Genomic DNA, 12,980 nt, shown 5'->3' on the forward strand with positions numbered 1-12,980 from the left:
GCACGTCAATTAATTCAATAATTGGATTTGAAGAGATGTCAGGAGATTATCGAAGGGGAGTTAGAAGGAGTGGGTGTGCAGGAAAGGTCCTAGAGACGCCGAAACAGGAGGCGAGAGCCGCTGGGATCACCGGCAGAGCCCTGCCTACCCAGGAAGGCTTCATCTGGCTCGGCTCGGCTCGGCTTGAGATTGCGAGGAGATCCCGGGAAAGGCGGCAGGCCTGTGCCTTATGCTCAACTACGGCTCCCAACCCACCTTTCCACACACCGCTCTCACCCAGAAGCTTTCCCAAATCCTTCTCTCTAAATTCTGCCCTTGTGCTGCCAATTCCTCTCCCAATGCTGTCAGAACAGCCATATCCTCACCGCTCCCCATCTTCCTCTCTCACACAAACAGAATTTTAACCTGCAATCAAAGCTACCTTCTGCTTAAGGAAAATACCTTTACAAACACATTATATGCACATGCAGACTGACCCCCTAAACTGTTGGTTACCAGGCCCTCAGCTGCAGCCTGACACGGATGACAGTAGATGATACAGAAATTTAGCCTTTCAGCAACTTCAAGTGAACCCTCTCAAAAGGGTGGACCCATCTCCTAGAAGGCTAGTGATCTTGATTTGGTATTTGGGGCATGGCAAGTTCAGGGGCGAGATGAAGTCTGCCTGCGTGTGTGTGTGTGTGTGTGTGTGTGTGTGTGAGAGAGAGAGAGAGAGAGAGAGAGAGAGAGAGAGATGGTGGGGTATTTCCTCCTTGCTTCTGTGGAATTCTATGCAGGAATAAAGATTGGGGTAGAGGAAAGCATCCAGGAGAACCATGTAAATGATTCTGAAAAATGACAAGATGAAATTAGAGGCTAGGTTAGCTGGGTGTTTTGGCTGCACCTATAGTCCCAGCTACTCTGAAAGCTGATAATTGCTTGAAGCCACGAGTTTGAGGTTATTGAGAGCTATGATCACACCACTGCACTCTACTGGGGGCAACAGAGAGAGACTCTGTCTCAAATTTAAAAAAGAAAAAGAAATTACTACTACCTGCCAGACTGCCTAGTAGTAAAGGAGCTCTAGAGAAGAACAGCACTGGGCACCTCATTGGAGATCACAGTTAATCTGCCCTGGTGAGAACAGAACACACAATTACCCTTGATACACAGACAAGGGAGGCTAAGGAAGGAGAGCTGGGTCAAATAGCAACAGAAGTACTACAGCAAACCAATTTTTATTTAAGCATACCAATGTAAAACTGACTGATGCCAGCCAACCAAGCAACTTGTTCAGATAATTCTCTTTTGTCTGTATATGTAGGAGGGAAAATCCCATTTATGAAGGGACAAAGCAGAGGATTTAAGCAGCTTCAGTTTCTATAAGGAGGCTCCCCAGAGAAGTCAGCCTTTGCCTACTCTCTCTCGTTACTTGGTCTCAGTCTCTTGATGATGTCGATCCAACTCTTCCCTCAAAAAGGAATTAGACCCATCATCTGCCTTTCAGTCATAGCCTAGTTTTGTAGGTGCTTTCTGAATAGACTCTTGATGGGAAGCATTCTGGGAAATATTCTCCTTTAAACCTAAGAATTAAGAGATAGGGTCAGAGGAAAAAATCAGAACCAGAGGTTGTTCTTCTGCAGCATTCTCTATACTCCTCATCAGCCAAGACTTTCATGAAGCCACCAAAGTCTTCATATACAATAGAGCCTCTGTAAGTTGACCATCCAAGGGACTGTAACAATAGGATCAACAGATAGAGGTGGTCAACATGAAGAACTAGGTCCATTGTACTGATAACATACATATGGTGCATGTCTGACCTATGAAAATTAAGTCAACTTAAAGAGGTGGTCAATGTAGGGAGGTGGTCAGCTATGAAGGTTCTACTGTATAATTGCTCAGAAAAGGATGCCTGTCTGGGTGCAGTGTCTCACATCTATAATTCTAGCACTTTGGGAGACCAAGGTGGGAAGATCGATGAAGGCCAGGAGTTCAAGACCAGCCTGATCAAGAGGCTTAAAATAGAAAAATCAGCCAAGCATGGTGGCACATATCTATAGTTCCAGCTACTTGGGAGACTGAGGCAAGAGGATCCCCTGAGGGCAAGAGGATCCTCCCCTACAGGAAGAAAAAAGATGAGATTTAGGGCATCACCACCATCAGATTTAGGCAGCTGAGGCTGGTGGAAAAAGCACTGGACTCAATTCAGTTCTGTGCTGCTGCTAAGTGATCAGAATAGACTGAAGCCCAGAGGGCTGAAACGACTTCTGTAGGTCACACAGGGAGTAAATGGCAGGGCCAGCTCAAGAACTCAGTTCTCTACTCTTCTAGTTTATTAAATAGATAGCACAAATCCCACCTCTCCCACTGACTGACTATGTCTCAGTTTCCTCTTCTGTAAAGTGGGGGTCATAATAGTTGCCACTTAATAGGGTTGGGTTAAGATTCAAATAATTTATGTAAAAAATCAGCACAAAGTCAAGCACATAATAAATATTCAATAATAACTGTTCTTATCACGATGATGGACATAGTTCTCATAACTGAGCAACCCAAAAGATGAAATTGGCAAAAGGTATTTATTTGCCAACGCCTGTAAAATGCTTTGTGATTTAATCACAAGGCCCTACAAGAGGGAGTGAATACCACCTTCAAAACCCAATCAGCTCTCCTCTTTGGTGACTTTAAAACCACATCTCCTGGCCCTAGCCAGATGCGGTGACTTGCGCCTGTAATCCTAGCACTTTATGAGGCTAAGGCAGGTGGATCACTTGAGCTCAGGAGTTTGAGACCAGCCTGAAAAGAGTGAGACCCCATCTCTACTAATAACAGAAAAAACTAGCCAGGTGTGGTGGCCAGTCCCAGCTACTGGGAAGGGTAAGGCAAAAGGATCACTCAAGCCGAAGAGTTTGAGGTTACTGTGAGCTATGGCACCAAAGCACTCTACCCAGGGTGACAAAGTGAGACTCTGTCTCAAAATAAATAAATAAACAAAACCACTTCTCCTCTCCAACCAGTTTTACACCTTTTTTTTCTTTTTTTTTGTAGTGTCTGGTTATAGACACCATCTTTTTTTTTTTTGTAGAGACAGAGTCTCACTTTATGGCCCTCGGTAGAGTGCTGTGGCCTCACACAGCTCACAGCAACCTCCAACTCCTGGGCTTAAGCGATTCTCTTGCCTCAGCCTCCCGAGTAGCTGGGACTACAGGCACCCACCACAACGCCCGGCTATTTTTTGGTTGCAGTTTGGCCGGGGCCGGGTTTGAATCCGTCACCCTCGGTATATGGGGCCGGCGCCTTACCAACTGAGCCACAGGCGCCGCCCCAGTTTTACACCTTTAAGTCTGCTAGGAGAACACCTGGAACAGCTGTATCAGTGTCTCATTATTCAGTTGTTTCCTTCATTAATTCATTAATTGAATGCCTAATTGAAAAGCAGCATAGTTCATCTATCTATCACACATATGCATATATTGAAGTCCCACTATGTGCTCAACACTTTTACAGGCAGTTAGCAAGCCATGAATCCGTTACATTGGTATCTACTCCAGTGACATATATTTTATATATTTTTAATATTCCTAAGTTCAAAAATATACATATTGAAAATATATACATATGTATGCATATGTAGTCTCTGTATCCACAGCACCTAGCACAGTTCTGGGACATGGGACCTTAACAAATGTATATTGAATGAATTCATAGACATCATGAGAAATTTTAGAGAATTAGAATTATAGTTCCTGCCCTCACTAAGCTTAAATTATAGCCAAGAAAACAAGACTTGCACATATGAAGGCCGGGCCTGCCAAACAACAATGACAACTATAATCAAAAAATACTCAGGTGTTGTGGCAGGCACCTGCAGTCCCAGCTACGTGGGAGGCTGAGGCAAGAGAATCGCTTAAGCCCAAGAGTTAGAGGTTATTGTGAGCTGTGACACCACAGCACTCTACCCAGGGTGACAGCTTGAGACTCTGTCTCACAAAAAAAATAAATAAATAAATAAAGACTTGCATACATGAGAGAACAATACAAGGTAGTGAACATGTTAAACAGTGAATAAGTCCTAGGTGACACCAACTAGGAAGAACTCAGGGAAGGAGGGCAGTGAGTAAAGATGCTAACACGGAGGGAGTGGGCCTAAAATAAAGAGTAGAACGTGGGATGACTGAGAAGCAGCATCCAGCTGCAGGAGTGGGAAGAGCACCAGCATGTGGTTAAGAATCTGTACATGTTCAGGAACAATGACTAAAGCACTCAAGAAGAGGGTCCATCTCTGCATTTGAAAGACAGAAACCACATGGATTTGCAGCTACATGTTTCTCTGTGTTTCTGGTCAGCAAGAAATGATGTTTGGATTTTCTATTTTTTCGGATTATTCGCATCTTTTCTTCCTCTGTCTTAATCTGAAAGCCAAAAATCAAAACAGTAACCAGCTGCTACCCTCAACAAAACAAACAGATTGTAAAAGCAATTACGCCATTACTGTTTCTCATTTATCTGCATCCAAGACAGCTTACTTTTCCTCTTTCTGCCTGAGCTGGTATTATTACTGCCTAGATTATTACTGTCCCCTTTATAAACTTCTTTACCCAGATCCACTCCTGCCAGATAGTGTTATCTAAAAAAAAAAAAAAAAAAAATCATCGTATTTTTTCCCCAGCCTCCACGGTTGCTTTGAGGCAAACATGGTAGTGAGTGGGAAGGAAACTAACATGAACTGAGTGGTGGCTATGAAATACTAGATGCCTTGAACACATTAGCATATTTAATTCTCACAATAACCCTTTAAGGTAGGTATTATTATCCCTACTTTAGAAATAAGGAAACTGAGGCTCAGACAATCTGCCCAGGTTCAAAAAAGAATAAATAGGCTCGCGCCTGTCGCTCAAGCCGCTAAGGCGCCAGCCACATACACCTGGGCTGGCAGGTTCGAATCCAGCCTGGGCAAACAACAATGACAGCTGCAACCAAAAAATAGCCAGGCATTGTGGCAGGCGCCTATAGTCCCAGCTACTTGGGAGGCGGAGGCAGGAGAATCGCTTGAGCCCAGGAGTTGGAAGTTGCTGTGAGATGTGAAGCCACAGCACTCTACCCAGGGTGACAGCTTGAGGCTCTGTCTCAAAAAAAAAAAAAAAAAAAAAGAACAAATATAGGAGGTCTGACAATTAGGCTTGGGAACTTGTGCTAGAAAAAGTGCTACATACCTCATTGGTGAATATCACTATGGTCACTAAATGGCCGAGGGGAGTACTTCAAAGGTTATCAGAGTGATAATCAACAATGACATATGCAGCACTTTTTCTAAAATGAGTGCACAAACTTAATTGTCTGAGGTCTTATATCATAATAGGGATCTTACTACATCTATATGATTTCAGAGTCCATGCCCTTGGCCTGGTCAGACAGCTTTACCCAGGGTGCCTGTTTTAGAGGGCCTTCTTCCCCAGAGTGAGGATAACTTAAATCCAAGTGGATGTGTCTGCCTAGAGCTCATGCCTCCCTCTCCTAGACCATGCTCTAGTTACCAGAATCTACTGCTGAGCAGAGCAGCCCATTCCAAGGCCAATACTCACTTTCAGGGCCTTTTGCTAGGGTCCAGTCTTCTGAGAGTGCAGACTGAGTGCTGGGGGCACACACCTAGTCCTGTTGTCCTGGAGCGCAGATGTAGTTTAGATTTGTGGCTGTACTGGGCACACATTTTTGTGAGCCCTCTTTGGTACCAGACACAGCTAGGAATAGAAAGAAAACCTAAAGGTCAGACTCAGGGATGAAGGAGTCCCAGAATACTAAATATAAACCTTCCAGTTGATATTGATATATTTGCCCAAATAATAGGGTAGCAGGTGTTTTACCCTTACCTTCAAAAATTTCATAGAAAATGGCTGGGCGCAGTGGCTCACACCCATAATCCTAGCACTCTGGGAGGCCGGGATGGGAGGATCCTTTGAGCTCAAGAGTTCAAGATCAGCCTGAGCAACAACAAGACTCCATCTCTACTAAAAACAGAAAAAATTAGACATGTGTTATGGTGGGCACCTGCAGTCCCAACCTGATGAAGCTGAGGCAGGAGGATTGCTTGAGCCAGGAATTTGAGGTTGCTATGAGCTATGATGCTACAGCACTCTAGCTTGGGCAACAGAGTGAGACTCTGTCTCAATAATAATAATAATAATTCATGGAAATGTATATTGAAAAAACTATGCATGGATCTCAACAAAAATAATTACACCAAAATAAACTTATAATAATTTGTCATGACATTTCTGAATAGGATCTAGTTTGAGGCACTACGAAAGATAAGACATCAGTTTGAAAAGAGCCCCTATCATGGGCGGCGCCTGTGGCTCAGTCGGTACCCCATGTACCGAGTGTGGCAGGTTCAGGCCCGGCCCCGGCCAAACTGCAACCAAAAAAAAAAAAATAGCCAGGTGTTGTGGCTGGCGCCTGTAGTCCCAGCTGCTCGGGAGGCTGAGGCAAGAGAATCGCTTAAGCCCAGGAGTTGGAGGTTGCTGTGAGCTGTGTGAGGCCACAGCACTCTACAGAGGGCCATAAAGTGAGACTCTGTCTCTACAAAAAAAAGAAAAAAAAAAAAAAAAAGAAAAGAGCCCCTATCAGGCGGCACCTGTGGCTCAGTAGGTAAGGCACCAGCCCCATATACCGAGGGTGGTGCGTTCAAACCCAGCCCCGGCCGAACTGCAACAAAAAAATAGCCGGGTGTTGTGGCAGGTGCCTGTAGTCCCAGCTACTCGGGAGGCTGAGGCAGAGAATCGCTTAAGCCCAGGAGTTGGAGGTTGCTGTGAGCTGTGTGATGCCATGACACTCTACTGAGGGCCATAAAGTAAAACTCTGTCTCTACCAAAAAAAAAAAAAAAAAGAAAGAAAGAAAGAGCCCCTATCAGAGCAACGTGAATTCTGCTAAAATATTAAAGCAAAAACAAACATCAAATCTGTGGTGAAGCCTGGGTGGAAGAATGATGAAATCACTGATGCTTTATGAAAAGTTTACAGGAACGATGCCCCAGAGAAATCGGCAGTTTCCAAATGGACAGCTCATTTTTTTTGTTTGTTTGATTGTTTTGGTTTTTTGTTGTTGAGACAGAGTCTCACCATGTCGCCTTCGGTAGAGTGCTATGGCATCACAGCTCACAGCAACCTCAAACTCTTGGGCTTCTCTTGCCTCAGCCTCCCAAGTAGCTGGGACTACAGGTACCCGCCACAATGCCCAGCTATGTTTTGGTTGGAGTTGTCATTGTTGTTTAGCAGGCCAGGGTCGGGCTCAAACCTGCCAGCCTCGGTGTATGTGGCTGGCGCTCTATTCACTGAGCTACAGGGTCCAAGCCTGGACATCTTATATTAAGAAGGAACAAGATGCTGTTGAAGATGAACCCTGCAGCAGATGACCATCTACGTCAATCTGTGAGTAAAAAATTAATCTTGTCCATGCCCTAAATGACGAGCACCAATGATTAATAGCAGAAACAATAGCCATCAATTTACACAATTCTGACTGAAAAACCAAAGCCAAGCAAACTTTCCATTCAATGGGTGCCAAAACTGTTGTGCCCAGTGTAGCTATAGGCAAGAGCTGAGCTTTCTCAATGGAAAAAAAAATTTTTTTGCAGAGTAATAAGAGCGTACAATTAGGTTACAATGTTTGCATTTGTCAGGTAAGATCCCTGTTGTAGTTGTACTCCTCACCCAGGAGGTGTGCCATGTACTCTTACATTGTCCCCATTAGATGAAAGCACACCTATCCCTCTCCCGGCCCCCCTCCCCTGCCCTCCCCAACTTGAATTAAATCGAGCTTTTCTCTTGTGCAGGTGTGTATTATCTCACCTACTGGCTTCAGATTAGTATTCAATACATTGGATACTTGTTTTCCTATTCTTGTGATACTTCACTAAAGAGAACGTTCTCCAACTCTATCCAGGTTAATACAAAAGATGTATCTTTTTTAGGGTTGAATAGTATTCCATGGTATACATATACCGCAGTTTAGTAATCCATTCATGGGTTGACAGGCACTGGGGTTGATTACACATACTGGTGATTGTGAATTGAGCTACAGTAAATATTCCAGTGCAAATGCCCCTATGATTAAAAAAAAATGATTTTTTTACTTCTGGGTAGATACCCTAGTCTTAACGGAAATTTTAAACATATGGGATCAAGATCCTGAAGCATTTCTTTAAAGAACTTTGACAAAACATGTCTTTACCAGTACAATCCTGAAGACAAAGCACAATCAAAGCAATGGCAACCAAGAGGCGAGAGTGGCCTAGTCAGAACAAAACCAGACCAGTCACAGCAAAAGTTTTTTAGGACGCTCAAGGCATTTTATCTATTGACTTTCTGAGGGGCCAAAGAATAATAATACCTGCCTATTATGAGAGTGTTTTAAGAAAGTTAGCCAGTAGCCGGGCGTTGTGGTGGGCGCCTGTAGTCCCAGCTGCTCGGGAGGCTGAGGCAAGAGAATCACGTAAGCCCAAGAGCTGGAGGTTGCTGTGAGCCGTGTGACGCCACGGCACTCTACTGAGGGCAGTAAAGTGAGACCCTGTCTCTACAAAAAAAAAAAAAGAAAGTTAGCCAAAGTTTAGAAGAAAAATGTCTGGGAAATCTTCACCAGGGAGTCCTTCTCCTCTGTGACAATGCTCCAGCTCATTCTCCTCATCAAACAAGAGCAATTTTGCAAGAGTTTTACATCCACCTTATAGTCTTGGTTTGACTCCTTCTAGCTTCACCTTTTGTTCCCTAATCTTAAAAAATATTTAAAGATGGCAGCGCCTGTGGCTCGTGGGTAGACACTGGCCCCGTATACCAAGGGTGGTGGGTTCAAACCCGGCCCCGGTCAAACTGCAACAAAAAATAGGCGGGCATTGTGGTGGGCGCCTGTAGTTCCAGCTACTTGGGAAGCTGAGGTAAAAGGATTGCCTAAGCCCAAGAGTTGGAGGTTGCTGTGAGCTGTGATGTCACAGGGCTCTGAGGGCAACAAAGTAAAATTGTCTCAAAAAAAAAAAAATGTATATATATTTAAAGGGCACCTACTGGCTCAGTGCCAGTACCTCAAGCAGCTAAGGCACCAGCCACATACCCCAAAGCTGGTGGGTTCGAATCCAGCCAGGGCCTGCCAAACAACAATGATGACTACAACCAAAAAATAGCCAGGCGTTGGGCGGCACCTGTGGCTCAAAGGAGTAGGGCGCCGGTCCCATATGCTGGAGGTGGTGGGTTTAAACCCAGCCCCGGCCAAAAACTGCAAAAAAAAAAAAAATAGCTGGGTGTTATGGCAGGTGCTTGTAATCCCAGCTACTTGGGAGGCTGAGGCAAGAGAATCACTTAAGCCCAGGAGTTGGAGGTTGCTGTGAGCTGTGAAGCCCCAGCACTCTACCCAGGGCAACAGCTTGAGGCTCTATCTCAAAAAAATAAAAATAAATAAAGGGCACCTACTTTTCTTCAGTTAATAATGTAAAAAAGACTGCATTGACATGGTTAAACTTCCAGAACCCTCAGTTCTTTAGGGATGAACTAAATGACTGCTATCATCACTTACAAAAATGTATTAAAATTGATGGAATGTGGGCGGCGCCTGTGGCTCAAGGAGTAGGGCACTGGTCCCCCCATATGCCAGAGGTGGCGGGTTCAAACCTAGCCCTGGCCAAAAACCAAAAAAAAAAAAAAAAAAAATTGATGGAATGTATGTTGAGAAATAAAGTTTATATTTTTTATTTTTATTTTTAAATTCCATTTTTTCCATGAGTTTTTTTTATATTTTTTATTTTTATTTTTAAATTCCATTTTTTCCATGAGTTTTTTTTTTGAGACAGAGCCTCAAGCTGTCACCCTGGGTAGAGTGCCGTGGCATCACAGCTCATAGCAACCTCCAACTCCTGGGCTCAAGCAATTCTCCTGCCTCAGCCTCCCAAGTAGCTGGTAGTACAGGCACCCACCACAATGCCCAGCTATTTTTTGGTTGCAGCCGTCATTGCTGTTTGGTGGGCCCGGGCTGTATTCAAACCCGCCAGCTCAGGTGTATGTGGCCGGCGCCTTAGCCACTTGAGCCACAGGCGCCAAGCCTCCATGAATTTCTTTAATCCCTTCATATTTAACAGTTTGTTATACCTTTTTTTTTTTTAGACAGAATCTCCATCGCTTGCCTGGATAGAGTGCCGTGGCATCATCATAGCTCAGAGCAACCTCAATCTCTTGGGCTAAAGAGATCTTCTTGCCTCAGCCTCCCAAGTAGCTGGGACTACAGGCATGCGCCATATTGCCTAGCTAGTTTTTCTATTTTTAGTAGAGATGGGGTCTCATTCTTGCTCAGGCTGGTCTCGAACTCCTGAGCTCAAGCGATCCACCTTCCTCAACCTCCCAAAGTATAGGATTACAGGCGTGAGTCACTGTGCCTGGCTGATTTACTACACCTTTGATTTGTAACTTCTACACATTTAACCATTTGGTATGTAGATCTATAGTTTTATTTTTCCTTGGGCCCCACAAATATTAGGTGTGGGCCTGTTCATCTCATTCTTGACTCTTTTCTTCCTACCTTTTCCTTTACTTATTTATTTATTTTTTTGAGACAGAGTCTCACTAAGTTATCCTTGGGAGTGTGCCATGGTGTCACAACTCACAGCAACCTCCCAGTCCTGGGCTCAAGTGATTCTTTTGCCTCAGCCTCCCTAGTAGCTGGGACTACAGGTGCCCACCACAACAGCCTGGTCTGGCTATACTTTTTGTTGCAGTTGTCATTGTTGTTTAAGATTTTTTTTTTTTTTTTTTTTTGAGATAGAGCCTCAAGCTGTCACCCTGGGTAGAGTGCCATGGCTTCACAGCTCACAGCAACCTCCAACTCCTGGGCTCAAGCGATTCTCCTGCCCCCACCTCCCAAGTAGCTGGGACTACAGGCGCCTGCCACAACCCCTGGCTATTTTTTGGTTGCTGCCATCATTGTCGTTTGGCGTGCCTGGGCTGGATTCGAACCCGCCAGCTCAGGTGTATGTGGCTGGCGCCTTAGCCGCTTGAACCACAGATGCTGAGCCTGTTTAAGATTTTTTTTTTTTTTAATGAAGTCTTACTATGTCGCCTTCAGTAGAGTGCCGTGCATCACAGCTCACAGCAACTCAAACCCTTGGGAGAAGTGATTCTCTTGCCTCAGCCTCCCTTGTAGCTGGGACTACCGGTGCCTGCCACAGCCCCCTGGCTATTTTTTTGTTGCAGTTGTCGTTGTTTAGCAGGCCAGGCCAGGTTCGAACCCACCATCCCTGGGGTATGTGGCTGGCACCCTAACCACTGAGCTATGGGTGCCGAGCCCCTCCTACCTTTTCCATTCTGACCTTTATGGCTAGAATGCCCACAGACTTGCCCACCAGCAACTCCTCTCCTTTCATTCTTATAGCTTCCAAAATCCACTTGTCACCGGAAATTTTTTCAGGTTACAGCAAAAGAAGGTGCTCATTTCCCTCTCCTGCCCTTTCATAGCTGCCATGACGTCTCCTTCTAGTCCCTACCTAAAGAGGATGTGGCTAACTTCTATACTGGTAGTCAGTTAACTGTTGTCCTGTCATTTTCTGTCCTGTAGGTATGGGAGTCTTCAGGCTGCGTATAAGACTCAGCAACAGCTCCCCTGAGCCACAACCCTGTCTTAGCCTCTGTGGAGAGATATCGTGGAAGAGTGGAAGATTCTTGTTCTTCTCCCCTCCTCACCCTCATCAAACCTGTAGGTTAGTGATCCTTAATCTTTAATGAGCTCCCAATCAAATACACGAGGGTCTCTTGAGTCAGGTAAGATTGGACAAATAAGGACAGAACCAAGGATATCTAGAGAGTGTTCAATTTCATTAAATGGGGATAAAATGCAGGGGAAAGAGCCCAGAGAAAAGATTACATGAATGCAGTGTGTACACATCCAAATTTCGAGGAAAAATAGCCTCTAGTTTGTGAAGCCTGTGGAGGTGTTCCTAGAATTTGGAACTGCTTACCTCTTTTATAATACTATTGCACTGTGTTAAAATTACTTGATATTTAATTCTCTGTATCCCCTGTTAGACTATAAACTTTTTAAGGGCAAGGATTCTATCGTATTCACTGTTTAATCATGCACAAAATTTCTACTGAGAGACTTCCATGTGCGAGGCACTGTTCTAAATGCTGGGAATACTTTAATTAACAACGTTCCTGTCCTAGTGAAGCTTATCGTCTAGTTGGGGGGGGAAGCAATTAAAAATAAATATAAAGGGCGGCGCCTGTGGCTCAGCGGGTAGGGCGCCGGTCCCATATGCCGGAGGTGGCGGGTTCAAACCCAGCCCCGGACAAATTAAAAAAAAAAAAAAGTTGAAAAAAAAATAAATAAATATAAAACTATGTATAATAAGTGCTAAAAAAGAAAAATAAAGGAAGGCTGAATGCAATGGCTTACTCCTATAATCCCAGCACTTTGGGAGGCCAAAGCAGGAGGTTCACTTGAGACCAGGAGTTCAAGACCAGCCTGGACAATATAAGACTTTGTTTCTAAACAAACAAATTGTTTGTATTTATTTTATTTATTTGAGACAGAGTCTCACTATGTTGCCCTTGTAGATGGTAGACTATCATGGCATCATAGCTCATAGCAACCTGAAACTCTTGGCTGAATTGATCCTATTGCCTCACCTCCCGAGTACCTGGGACTACAGGCATTTGCCATAACACCTGGCTATTTTTTTAGAAACAGGGTCTTGCTTTAACTCAGGCAAGCCACCCACCTTGGCCTCCCAGAGTGCTGGGATTATAGGAGTGAGCCACCACACCTGGCCTAACAATTTTTTTTTAATTAGCCAGGCATGGTGGCATGTGCCTGTAGTCCCGGCTACTCCGGAGCCTGAGATAGGAAGATTGCTTGAGGTTATATACAATGATCTATGATCATGCCACTGATTCCAGCCTGGGCAACAAAGTGAGACTTTGTCTCTCTTTAAAAAATAAATACATTAATAAGGAAGATAAAAGAGATA

General features: G+C 44.4%; 1 long non-coding RNA gene across 1 annotated transcript in view; it reads right to left on the reverse strand.

Annotated features, from left to right (window-relative positions):
• Positions 1-12,980, reverse strand: part of LOC128560874 (uncharacterized) — a 47,971-nt gene that overhangs the window by 21,917 nt on the left and 13,074 nt on the right. The window contains exon 2 of the long non-coding RNA XR_008373169.1: positions 5,565-5,720. This is a non-coding gene — a long non-coding RNA (uncharacterized LOC128560874). The remainder of the gene's footprint in view (positions 1-5,564; positions 5,721-12,980) is intronic.

This window comes from Nycticebus coucang, chromosome 12, assembly GCF_027406575.1.
Source record: "Nycticebus coucang isolate mNycCou1 chromosome 12, mNycCou1.pri, whole genome shotgun sequence".
NCBI lineage: Eukaryota > Metazoa > Chordata > Mammalia > Primates > Lorisidae > Nycticebus > Nycticebus coucang.